The following is an 11,648-nucleotide window of genomic DNA, read 5'->3' as shown; positions in this document are numbered from 1 at the left end:
TGAAGGGGGTCATAGGTCAACCTATGACCCCCTTTGATCCATAAGAACGATTCTAATATGTCCTTAGGGGTCCCAAGACCCTTAAGGACATATGTCATCATTTAATGGGTCGAAGGGGGTCATAGGTTGACCCATATGAAGCAATTCTAATATGTCCGTAGGGGTCTTAAGACCCCTAGGGACATATGTCATCATGTAATGGTTCAAAGGGGGTCATAGGTCACCCTATGACCCCCTTTGACCCATAGGAACGATTTTAATATTTTCCTATGGGTCCTTGGACCCCTAGGGACATATGTTGTCATTTAATGGGTCAAAGGGGGTGATAGGTCAACCTATGACCTGATTTGACCTATATGAAGTAATTTAATATGTAGGGACATATGGCATCATGTAATGTATCGAAGGTGGTCATAGGTCAACCGTTGACTCCCTTTGACCCATACAAATGATTCTAATATGTCCTTAAGGGTCTTAGGACCCCTAAGAACATATGTCATCATTTAATGGGTCGAATGGGGTCATAAGTCTACCTATGACCCCCTTTGACCCATATGAATTATATATGTTTTCATCTAATGGGTCAAAGGGGGTCATAGGTCAACATATGACCCCCTTTGACCCATATGAACGATTCTAATATGTCCTTAGGGGTCTTGGGACCTCTAGGGACATATGTCATCATGTAATGGGTCATGAATGATTCTATAATGTCCTTAGGGGTCCTAGGACCCCTAGGGACATATGTCATCATGTAATGGGTCGAAGGGGGTCATAGGTCAACCTATGACCCCCTTTCACTCATAAGAACGATTCTAATATGTCCCTAGGGGTCCTAGGACCCCTAGGGATATATGTCATCATTTAATGGGTCAAAGGAGGTCATAGGTCAACCTATGACCCCCTTTGACCCATATGAATGAATCTAATAGGTTCCTAGGGATCCTAGGACCTTTAGGGACATACGTCATCATGTAATATGTCAAAGGGGGTCATAGGTCAACCTATGACCCCCTTTGAGCCATAAAAATGATTTTAATACGTCTCTAGGGGTCATAGGACCCCTATGGAGATATGTCATCATTTAATGAGTCGAAGGGGCTCATAGGTCAACCTATGACTCACTTCGACCCATATGAAGCATTCTAATATGTCCTTAGGGGTCCTAGGACCTCTTTGGACATATTTCGTCAAGTAATTGGTCGAAGGGGGTCATAGGTCACCCTATGACCCCATTTGACCCATTAGAAGGATTCTAATATGTCCTTAGGGTTCTTAGGACCCTTAGGGACATATGTCATCATGTAATGGGTCGAAGAGGGTCATAGGTCATCCTATGACCCCCTTTGACCCATAAGAACGATTTTAATATGTCTTTAGGGGTCTTAGGACCCCTATTGACATATGTCGTCATTTAATGGGTTAAAGGGGGTCATAAGTCAACCTATGACCCCCTTTGTCCTATAAGAATGATTCTAATATGTCCCTAGGTGTCTTAGGACCCATAGGGACATATGTCATCATTTAATAGGTCAAAGGGGGTCATTGGTCAACCTATGACCCCCTTTGACCCATATGAACGATTCTAATATGTCGCTAGGGATCCTAGGACCCCTGGGGACATATGTCATCATGTAATACGTTGAACGGGCTCATAGGTCAACCTATGACCCCCTTTGACCTATATGAATGATTCTAATATGTCCCTGGGGATCCTAAAACCCCTAGGGACATATGTCATCATGTAATGGGTCGAAGGGGTCATAGGTCAACCTAGGACCCCCTTTGATCTATATGAACGATTCTAATATGTCCCTAGGGGTCCTAGGACCCCTGAATATATGTCATCATTTAATGGGTCAAAGGGGGCCATAGGTCAACCTATGACCCCCTTTGACCCATATGAAGCATTCTAATATATCCCTAGAGGTCCTAGGACCCCTAGGGACATATGTAATTATTTAATGGGTTAGAAGGGGTTATAGGTCAAGGTATGACCCCCTTTGACTTATAAGAACGATTCTAATATGTCTCTAGGGGTCCTAGGACTCCTAGATACATATGCCATCATTTAGTGGGTCGAAGGGGGTCATAGGTCAACCTTTGACACCCTTTGACCCATATGAAGCATTCTATTATGTCCCTAGGGGCCCTAGGGTTCCTATGGACATATGTCGTCATGTAATGTGTTGAAGTGGGTCATAAGTCAACCTATGACCTCCTTTGACTCATAATAACAATTGTAATATGTCTCTAGGCATCCTAGGACCGCTAGGGAGATATGTCTTCATGTAATGGGTCGAAGGGGGTCATAGGTCACCCTATGAGCCCGTTTGACCCATAAGAATGATTCTAATATGTCCTTAGGGGTCCGAGGACCCCTACGAACATATGTCATCATTTAATGGGTCAAAAGGGGTCATAGGTAAACCTATGACCCCCTTTGACCCATATGAAGAATTTGAATATGTCCCTAGGGGTTCTAGGACTCCTAGGGACATATGTCATCATGTAATGTGTTGAAGGGGGTCATAGTTCACCCTATGACCCCATTCAAACTATATGAAAGATTTTAATATGTCCCTAGGGGTCTTAGGATGCTTAGGGACATATGTCATGGTGGAATGTGTCAAAGGGGGTTATATTTCACCCTACGATCCCCTTCAACCCATATGAATGATTCTAATATGTCCCTAGGGGTCTTAGGACCCTTAAGGAGATATGTCATCGTGGAATGTGTCCAAGGTGGTCATAGGTCACCCTATGACCCCCTTCGACCCGTATGAATGATTCTAATATGTCCCTAGGGGTCATAGGACCCCTAGGGACATATGTCATCTTGTAATATGTCGAAAGGGTTCATAGGTCATCCCGTGACCCCCTTCGACCCATATAAACTATTCTAATATGTCCCTAAGGGTCCTAGGATCCCTTAGGGACATATATCTTCATGGAATGTGTCGAAAGGGGTCATAGGTCATCCTGTGAGCCGTTTCGACTCATATAAACGACTCTAATAGAAATAATATAGTAAAAATAATAATTATATATATATATATATAATATTTATAGATTATAATAATAATAACATAATATATTATTATATATTAATAACATAAGTCATAATATTAATAATATATTATAGATTATAATTTACATATGATAATAATAATAATAATATATTATAGATTATAATTTATATATGATAATAATAATAATATGTATTAATAACATATATATAATATATTACGTTATTATATTTAATAAAAATACACTAAAAGTAATAATAATATATTATAATAATATATATTATATTTATAGATAATAATAATAATAATAACATAATATGTTATTATATATTATATCTTTATGTTACGTTTTATATATATATATATATATAAAATATTATATTATGTTATTATATAATATATACATTATATATTATTTAATATATAATAGTTATGTTATTATATTATATATTTATAGATTATATATTATATCTTTACATATTTCATAACTCAAATTAGTTATATCACTTACAAATTCATTTTTCCCTCTAATTTTTGTGCCTTTTCCCTCTAATTTTTATGCTGCCGATATTAGATATTGGATCTCAAATCGGATATCCGATAAGGCTTGGGAATTACTTTCCAGGTTTGGTATCTGGATAGGTGAAAAAAAGTCAGAGCGGATTTTGAAGTGCTTTTAGACATGTTCAAACTCTATTTTTTTCACATCGCCACTTTTTTGCACACCGTGATCCTGCACATACCCTAAATGTTATTAAAATTAAGTTTTATAATTAGTTTAAATTAATAATGGTTAATCTAATAAGATTATTATTATTAGTTTTAATATATAGTTATCATATTATGAAATTTAATATTTGTTATTATTAATGATTTAATATTAAGTTATTATTTTATTAATAAGGTAATAAATATTATAATCAATAATTAATAATAATTACTAAAAGTTGATAATATTGAGATAAGTACTTGTTTATTTAATAAACATTTTATCAAATACTTTATTTGTAATATTTTAAATAAAGTAATTTGACGATTCTAATTTTTTTAGGAGAAATAAATAATTTTAATTAAACTCAAAATTCTTTTGGTCTAGTTGGTTTAGTGTGATACTTAGAACAGATTCATTTCTCTAAAGAACTTGAATTAATTTGAAAACTTTAATATTTATGATACTTGGGAAATGGAAACTGAAACCCTAGTTTTGAACATCGAATCTTGTGTCTGAAAACAAAAATGAAAACTTGAAAGCTTTAATGAAAATTAAATCGTGCGTCAAAAAAAAGTAATGAATTAGAAAATGACTTTTGCATGTACTCATTTTTAAGACATGTGACTTTGTTGTTGGGTGTTAGGTTGACTTAGCTTTTGACCAATTAGGTTGTTTTACCAAAGACTCAGGAGTTCTGTGTTTATAATGTCATGATGATGATTTGATCTCAATCTTTTATACTCAACCATAGTAATGTGTCTGGCATGCTCTATGATGAGTTTGGATCTATTGTTAATTTTTGTTTTCTAGTGTTCTTGTGTGAAACTGAGGTGAATGGTGTGACCTATTTGACTTAATCCTTGAGTCTTTGATTAGTTATTTTTGAATGCTTTCAAGTTGCTTGTAAAGAACTGAGGTGTTATTGTGAATTGTCCTTTGATACTTTCTAGTCACTTGTATAGGGCAAAGGTGAAAACTATGATTCTTTGATTTGTACTTTTATGAGCCTAGGGTAGATAATTTGTATGTTAAGTTGGGAAGTGGCTTGTAATGGAGGCCGAAGCCCTAAAGAGGCAGATGGGTAACCCATTGTAAGTAGTTAATAAGTGAAAACACTACACTAAATGAGAGTAAAATGAACTTGATAAGAGTCTTTGTCTTTCCTTCCCATGCCTCGAGTGCTAATATAGACTAGGATGGGAGTAGAGAGGACGCTTGGTTGTGACCATGTATCATTAGTATGCCTTGTCAATATGAAAGGATAGTAGTGCTGCATAGAGTCACTAGGGGGATGAAGGATTAAAAGACTAGCCAGGTAACCCTAGAGTTGGTTCGTGTGATGCCACTTTCCCACTAGAAGTATATATTTCCTAGGTGTCTTTGTTTGCCTTTGGGTTTAGATGTAGTTTTATCTTGGAATCCTTTGAGTTAGATTACTTTTAGGGTTTTCCTTGACATAGATATTACTTTTGATTTTTGGGATTGATATCCTATTTGGGACTTCAGACTATCTCCTCAACACGGTGGGAGTGGACCTTTTTGGGTTACCATGAGGTCGGGTGCTAATGCTTATTACTTTTAACATTGAGATATGTTTGTTGATGTTGTGGCTGGAGTTCCTTGTTTTACATTTCCTTTCATTCTATCTTTGTGTATTATGATGGATGGTTATATCTATTTGATGGATGATTTTACTTATTATATTGTATCTTGTTTCATGGATCCAAAAGGGATGATGTAATCTATTTTACAAATGTATATTCTTTCAGCCTTTCATACCTTGTGACTTGTACAATGGATGATTGTGCATTCTAAATTTATTACCAAGTAGCATTCAGAACAAATGTATATTATTTAAATGGACTGGACTTGTAGTTATTCTTTCGTATAGATGTGTTATTTATTGGACTTAGTATTATTTAAATTTAAATGTGATTCAACATCTTGGGATCCTTAAGGAATGTAATCTGTAATCTGTTATGTTTGCTTATGTATAATTGTGTATTATTACTTCCACTATTTTATCATTGTTGTTATATGTTTTCTTTAAAAAAAAAAGTGTTTGGCAAACATAGTAAAACTTTAGGTTAGTTCTTTTGGATCCCTTGGTAGGGCATTACAAAAAGGGATGAAGATGGAATCTCCTTCGTAAATGTTATCTTCTTCCTTTCGATCATAAAAACATAAACAATCGTCACCATCAAAGCAAAAAAGATAGAAGGATTTATTACATCATGGATGTAAAAACAAAATGTGTTTATCGATGCAGGAATACACATAAATGATGAAGACAAAAATGAGAGCAAAGTGGGTATTATTATATACTATTAACAAATTTGAGAAGCTCTTCTAATAGTTACAATTCCATGTAATAATAAATAGTGGTTCATTAAAGAAATAACCTACTCTTGTCATTGTAATTGACACTTCAAGAGTAATTTAAAATATGTTTTGAGCAATATTTTTTTTTAAGTTAGTTATAAAGATTAATGGAATACTATTGATCCAATTAAAGCAATAATAAAAATTCACATTGTCCGTTCACTATTCCATTACAAAAAAATTAAATATAATGCAATGTGTCTTTTCTGTAATCTACCCATCTTGGTATTGCCTTTTCCTTCCTATGAAAAGTTGTTTGAGATGTTGTGGCATTTTAGAAAAAGAAATAGTATATTTAATTAAAGTAACACTTTATCACTTGTGCAATTGAGAAAATAGAAATGTGAGTTATTGAAAATATAAGTTCAATTGGAATCCATATGACACCTGTTTGTAACTAAAAACTAAAAGTTAAATTTGAATTCATGAAGCATGTTTGTAACATAATGCTCTTGCACTTCCAGTTCCGTCATACTAGCAATTCTTATTCTTTTGAAAATATTATACACTTCTTGACATATCTCTCTTAACTATTATATAGAATAATGTATGGGATTTTATTTTGACATACCATATAATTATTTCTTTATTGTTACTTATTTATTATTAGCTTTCTAATATATTGCTCAAGGCACATCTAGCTATCATAGTTAACCAATCCACTTCCTAGTCGCTTTAGTTGTAGGAATTGCTCAATGCGACATTCAGTAATGCTAGAATAAACCCACTTCTAGATTCGTGCATTCTTAAAATAATTTTTGGAATATCATTTGGACCTGTCTGGTTAAATTGGAAGACTCCAAAGATGCATATTCTATGTTTGGTTGCAAGAATTGAAATTGGAATTTTTTTAAAATTTTAATAATTTGAGCATTAAATGACATTAACGAGTCTTTTTGGAGTTGGGCTTGTTCAATACATTTGAGAAAAAAATTGTTCAAACTTCCTGACTATGCATTTGTCATTGTGTGTCTCACCACATTTGACCAAAAAATAACTCCCCTCCAATAATTTGGCTTATGCAACTAGGGCCGGACCTGACAAGATATAAAATTTGGTTTTAAAAAAATGGAATACGAATAGGCTATTCTATTTCTATTCTACCTTTTGCGTAGGAAGTCCACTATGCTCATTTTGGGCTAAAATTAGGCCTTGTTTGGTTGCAGGAATAGGGGTGGAATAAGAAAATCCCAATTCATGCATTCACCAATATCACATTTGTTTGTGATCCACCAAATTAGAATTAGAATTCAACTCTCCTCATTTCACCTCAAATTGGGAAGAGTGAGATTCCTAAAAAAAATGGAATAAGCATAAGCTATGCTTATTCCATATTTTTATAAATTTGATTTCATGTCCTGTCAGGTCCGTGAAAAGGAAATGCGAGGTTACTACCGCTCGATGCTTTTTGTTTGCCAGTTGATGCTTTTTTTTTATCGCTTGTGGATTTTTTAGACACTTTTTCATAGGGTTTTTTCTGTAATACCAAAGTTGATGTGGGAATACAAGCAAAGGTATCCAAATTTTGTTTTATGCTCAATGATTGTTTTCCGTAGGGAAATATACGCTATGCTAAGGTCTATTATGATGAAAGATCATAAATTGAGAGCTCTTTTCTTAGGGTTACCTTTGTTCGACTGCTTGACATTTATGAAGTTTACATGTTAGTGTAGTTTATATGGTGACTTTGCTAGGGTTTACTTCTCCTATTTCTACAAAATTGGCTCCTATTTTTAGTTGTGTTTGTGCTTTTATTCCCTTTTCTACTATAAATTTTATGTAGTTCATTTTCGAACTATATATTTTTAGGGTATGCATGTTTTGTTTTCGGTCTCGTCTTTCATATTTTAATGTGATATCTAGACTATTTTTGTACCAGAGTATTTTATGTTTATCTTTGTGTTCTCTTTATTTGTTGGTTTATTTTTGTTTGTTGTTGCCATTGCATAGGTTACAACCATTATGCAATGAGGAATGTTATAGAAATTACACATGTTAGACTAATGAGATGGATATCTATCGATGAGACAAACTACTTTATTATGAGAAAAGCATGAAGTGAATTTGTTTTCTTTTTGTTGGTTTTTATTGACTGGGTTTGATAAATTTTTTAAAGATTTAGAACTGTCATGAGTTCGTTTTGGGGTTGATGAAATATCAGAAAGCTTTTTATATTGAATTTTATAATGGAAGTATTAGAAAGCTCTTTATATTGAAATTTATAATGATATGTAGTGCAGTACTCTCCTTGTGTTTTTCATAAAGCTTTATATGTCAATGAATCTTCTTTACAAATGATCGCTCATATGAATCTTTTAAGTAATGTTTGCTTAAAATAGGTGATGGGTTTTTGCATAGTTCATTTTTTCTCGATTTATATTAACAATAGCTGATGAGGGTTTGTTTTTCTATGCAAGATTTGTTGATATCTGGGAGATCTTTGCACAAAGTATTCCATTGTAGCTAGGGTTTGTGTTGGGAGAAAGCACTAGGGTATGTTGAAGTTTCTCAAAATGTTTACCTACAAATTTAGATGGAGTTTTTCATTTTTCTGAGTGGTTGTTTTATGCTTCTTGATGTGCTTCTTTATGTTTTGTCAAGTAGTTTTTGTAAAAGTTGTGAGGACATCTCACTCCCCTAAAAGATTTATGCTCTCAGGGTCTACATCTCACTCCAATGATGTGCTCAATCTACATTTTAATTTTTTAAGAATATTTTTCACATCTAATACGGAAACAAAAAAGTGGGATCTCTTCCAAAACCCACAACATTGTTCTAAAGTTTCCATAGAATCTTGTATAATATTATCCAGAATCACAAGTTGTTGTCACACTTGATGATTGAGAATTCAGGTGTTTATTAAGCAATTTTGTAGCTTCTATTTCAAATGCCTTTAGATGAATTTAAGTATTTGTTGCATACATTATTTTTTGTGCTTCGATTTAATAGTTTTGGAGGCCAAGGGATTGAAAGTTGAGTAGTTCGTGAGCAGTTCAAGGAAGAAATTGTGTAGTTTGGGGTCAATTTGGTTTCAAGTGCCCAATTGGAGGGTAGGTTTCAATTTTAGCTCTGATAGCTATTGTTTCCTTCAGAAACATTAGAAACATTGTGATTGTGTTTGTAATTCCTTTATATGGAGCTCTCAATCTCTAATGTTAATTGAATTTGAATGGACATAGTTGATAGTATTATAACAACAATAGAATATAAATCTCTAATTTCATTTCTCAAAGCTTTTGATAGACAAAGTAATATAAAACATGTAGTACAAAATTTTATCCAAGTATTTCATAGGATTTTCATCTAGAGCCTACATGCAAAGGCTTTTAAATCTAGAACCTTGATGTGCTTTTTGTGTCCCTGCAACAACCATGTCTGTGTTAAGTTCAACCTCTTTCATAGAGTTAGTTTCTTTTTCTTTGACACAACCAAAAATAAATGTAGCATCTATCAATGTAACTGTTATCTTGTTTTGTTGGATGGACATCTCTATATTTCAACAATAGTTTTCAATTTGAATATATGATGTTTCAACTATTACCTAACCGTACTTACCCATGTCTAGTATCATTGCATAACTATAAAGGAAATATACACAGCCTAAAGAATTTAGATATTGGAACAAACTTGAAACTCTTCAAAATGAATCTTGTTATATAGCTATGCTTGTTTGTAGTCATATATATGGTTGAATCATACTTGCAGGCTAGACTTGGAACTATTGCAGAAGCTTTGGTACAAGGACTTCCAATTATTCTTAACAACTTCATTGCAGGCTAGGTATTTTCATGGCTTTGAAATCTTTTAGTGTGCAAAATATTTTAGATCATATATTTTACAAGAACCATATGAAGGAAATTTCCCTTTGTAAGTCCACCCCTCTTATCTTAAATTGTATCTGATTAGACTCATTTTACCACAAGAAAGGAGACAATGGACTTTGGAAACTCAACCCCACAAACTTTTAGAGTAGTAGTTGTGCAAGAATCAGAAAACATACCAAGAGAGGAAATCCTAAGAATTTTATAGTAGTAGGCCATATTGATAATGGTTCCAATAACTTGTTTGAGAAAATATATATTGTTTGCCATTAGATATTAAAAATGGTCCCCAGAATCTAGTTCCAATTGAGAAAAGAACAGAGATTTTGGAGGCTAAACAAAAGGTGTTAATATATAGGTTCATAGGACTCTATAGAGAAGGACCTACATTCGGTTGACATTAGGATGATACCATGTGGTTACTTCACATAAGTTTTCTCAGCAAAAGCTTAATTCCAAGGAGCCTAGAGAACCATAGGTTAATAATATATCTAGTCTGGTTAAGAAACATTAGATTTGAAGTTTAATTTTCAAATCCACATAAGATCTGCCCTAGACCATGCCACTATGGGTTTCCCTCCAGCTTTTACATGGAATTTTTGGGAGCAATCATTCTTGGAGTTGAAAATGTAATCTTAAATAAAGGATATATTAGTATAGCCAAACTTAAGATCCATCAAATAGTTCTTAACCATGGGATGAACCCACAATAATGGGTTCCACTTTAGTGGGACGAACAAAAATGAAAAAAATTGCAAAATGGGAAATTGAGTTTACCATATGTTCGCGTGAACATACTTATTATGTTCGTACGAACTTTTTTTAAAATCATATTTGTGCGAACATATTTTGCTCTTTTAACTTCCATAATTGCAAGAGAATGATCTCCTACTGTAAAATAAAACATGTCAAAATGTGCTGCTCGGAGTAAGCTTTCCAATGACTATAATTTTAATACATAATTTAATCATTAAGATTTTCAAATATGATTTTAACTCATTATAGGTTCATTACCGATTGAACATCAACCGACTTTGACACCTTGGGAAAATTAGTAAATTAGGTCAATTTTTTTTTGAAAAATATGGAGGAACTAGCTTATTGAGATACCTTTCTATTCACAAAAAAAAAAAAAAATGGTTTATGATAAATTGACTTCAAATTATCTGTGTCAAACGGAACGTATGTCTGAATTACAGTTCATGTCACTTCAAAACTTCATAAACTATACTATATTCAACCAAAATAAATCAAACCAAATGCATCCTCTGGATATTGATGTTAAAAATCTAACATTGAAAGAATTACTTCATTATCATTTTTAGGAAAAAAGTTATGTGTGTCAAACAGACTGTCACTTTTTAAAATATTGAATTTTATTATGTACCACTTTTCGGAGGAGATAAAAAAAATTGACATAAATAATTTTTTTTTAAGATTAAAAAATATGGTTACAAAGTAGGAACAAAGTACTCAAAATCACTAGTTTATGTCATCTTGAAATTATTTATAGTTTTGGAGATATAGTCACTTGAATGTGACGTTTTTTGCAAAAATATTGATTTCAGTGTCAAAATTGGTCAAAAAGTGGAACCCATTATTGTGGGATCACCCCATGCCATATTAAAAAATTTAAAATATTGATTAGAGAACATTCCTAGGTACACATGTTATTAGTAATGGCATGGAACAACCATTATATAT

The 11,648-nt window shown here is 33.1% G+C and overlaps 2 non-coding genes across 2 annotated transcripts; both read left to right on the top strand.

Moving 5' to 3' along the window:
- Window positions 1-7,656: 7,656 nt before the first annotated feature.
- Window positions 7,657-7,734, top strand: LOC149553010 (small nucleolar RNA U54). Its single transcript, XR_016353506.1, has one exon. It is a non-coding gene; the product is annotated as a small nucleolar RNA U54 (small nucleolar RNA).
- Window positions 7,735-8,082: 348 nt separating this feature from the next.
- On the top strand, window positions 8,083-8,181 carry LOC149553009 (small nucleolar RNA R64/Z200 family). The gene has a single exon (XR_016353515.1). It is a non-coding gene; the product is annotated as a small nucleolar RNA R64/Z200 family (small nucleolar RNA).
- Window positions 8,182-11,648: the final 3,467 nt, after the last annotated feature.

This window comes from Cupressus sempervirens, chromosome 6 (assembly GCF_028749045.1).
Source record: "Cupressus sempervirens isolate cs-2001-9-10 chromosome 6, ASM2874904v1, whole genome shotgun sequence".
Classification (NCBI taxonomy): Eukaryota; Viridiplantae; Streptophyta; class Pinopsida; order Cupressales; family Cupressaceae; genus Cupressus; species Cupressus sempervirens.
Note: the sequence above shows the minus strand (reverse complement) of the source record. Positions and strands in the feature narration are given on the sequence as shown.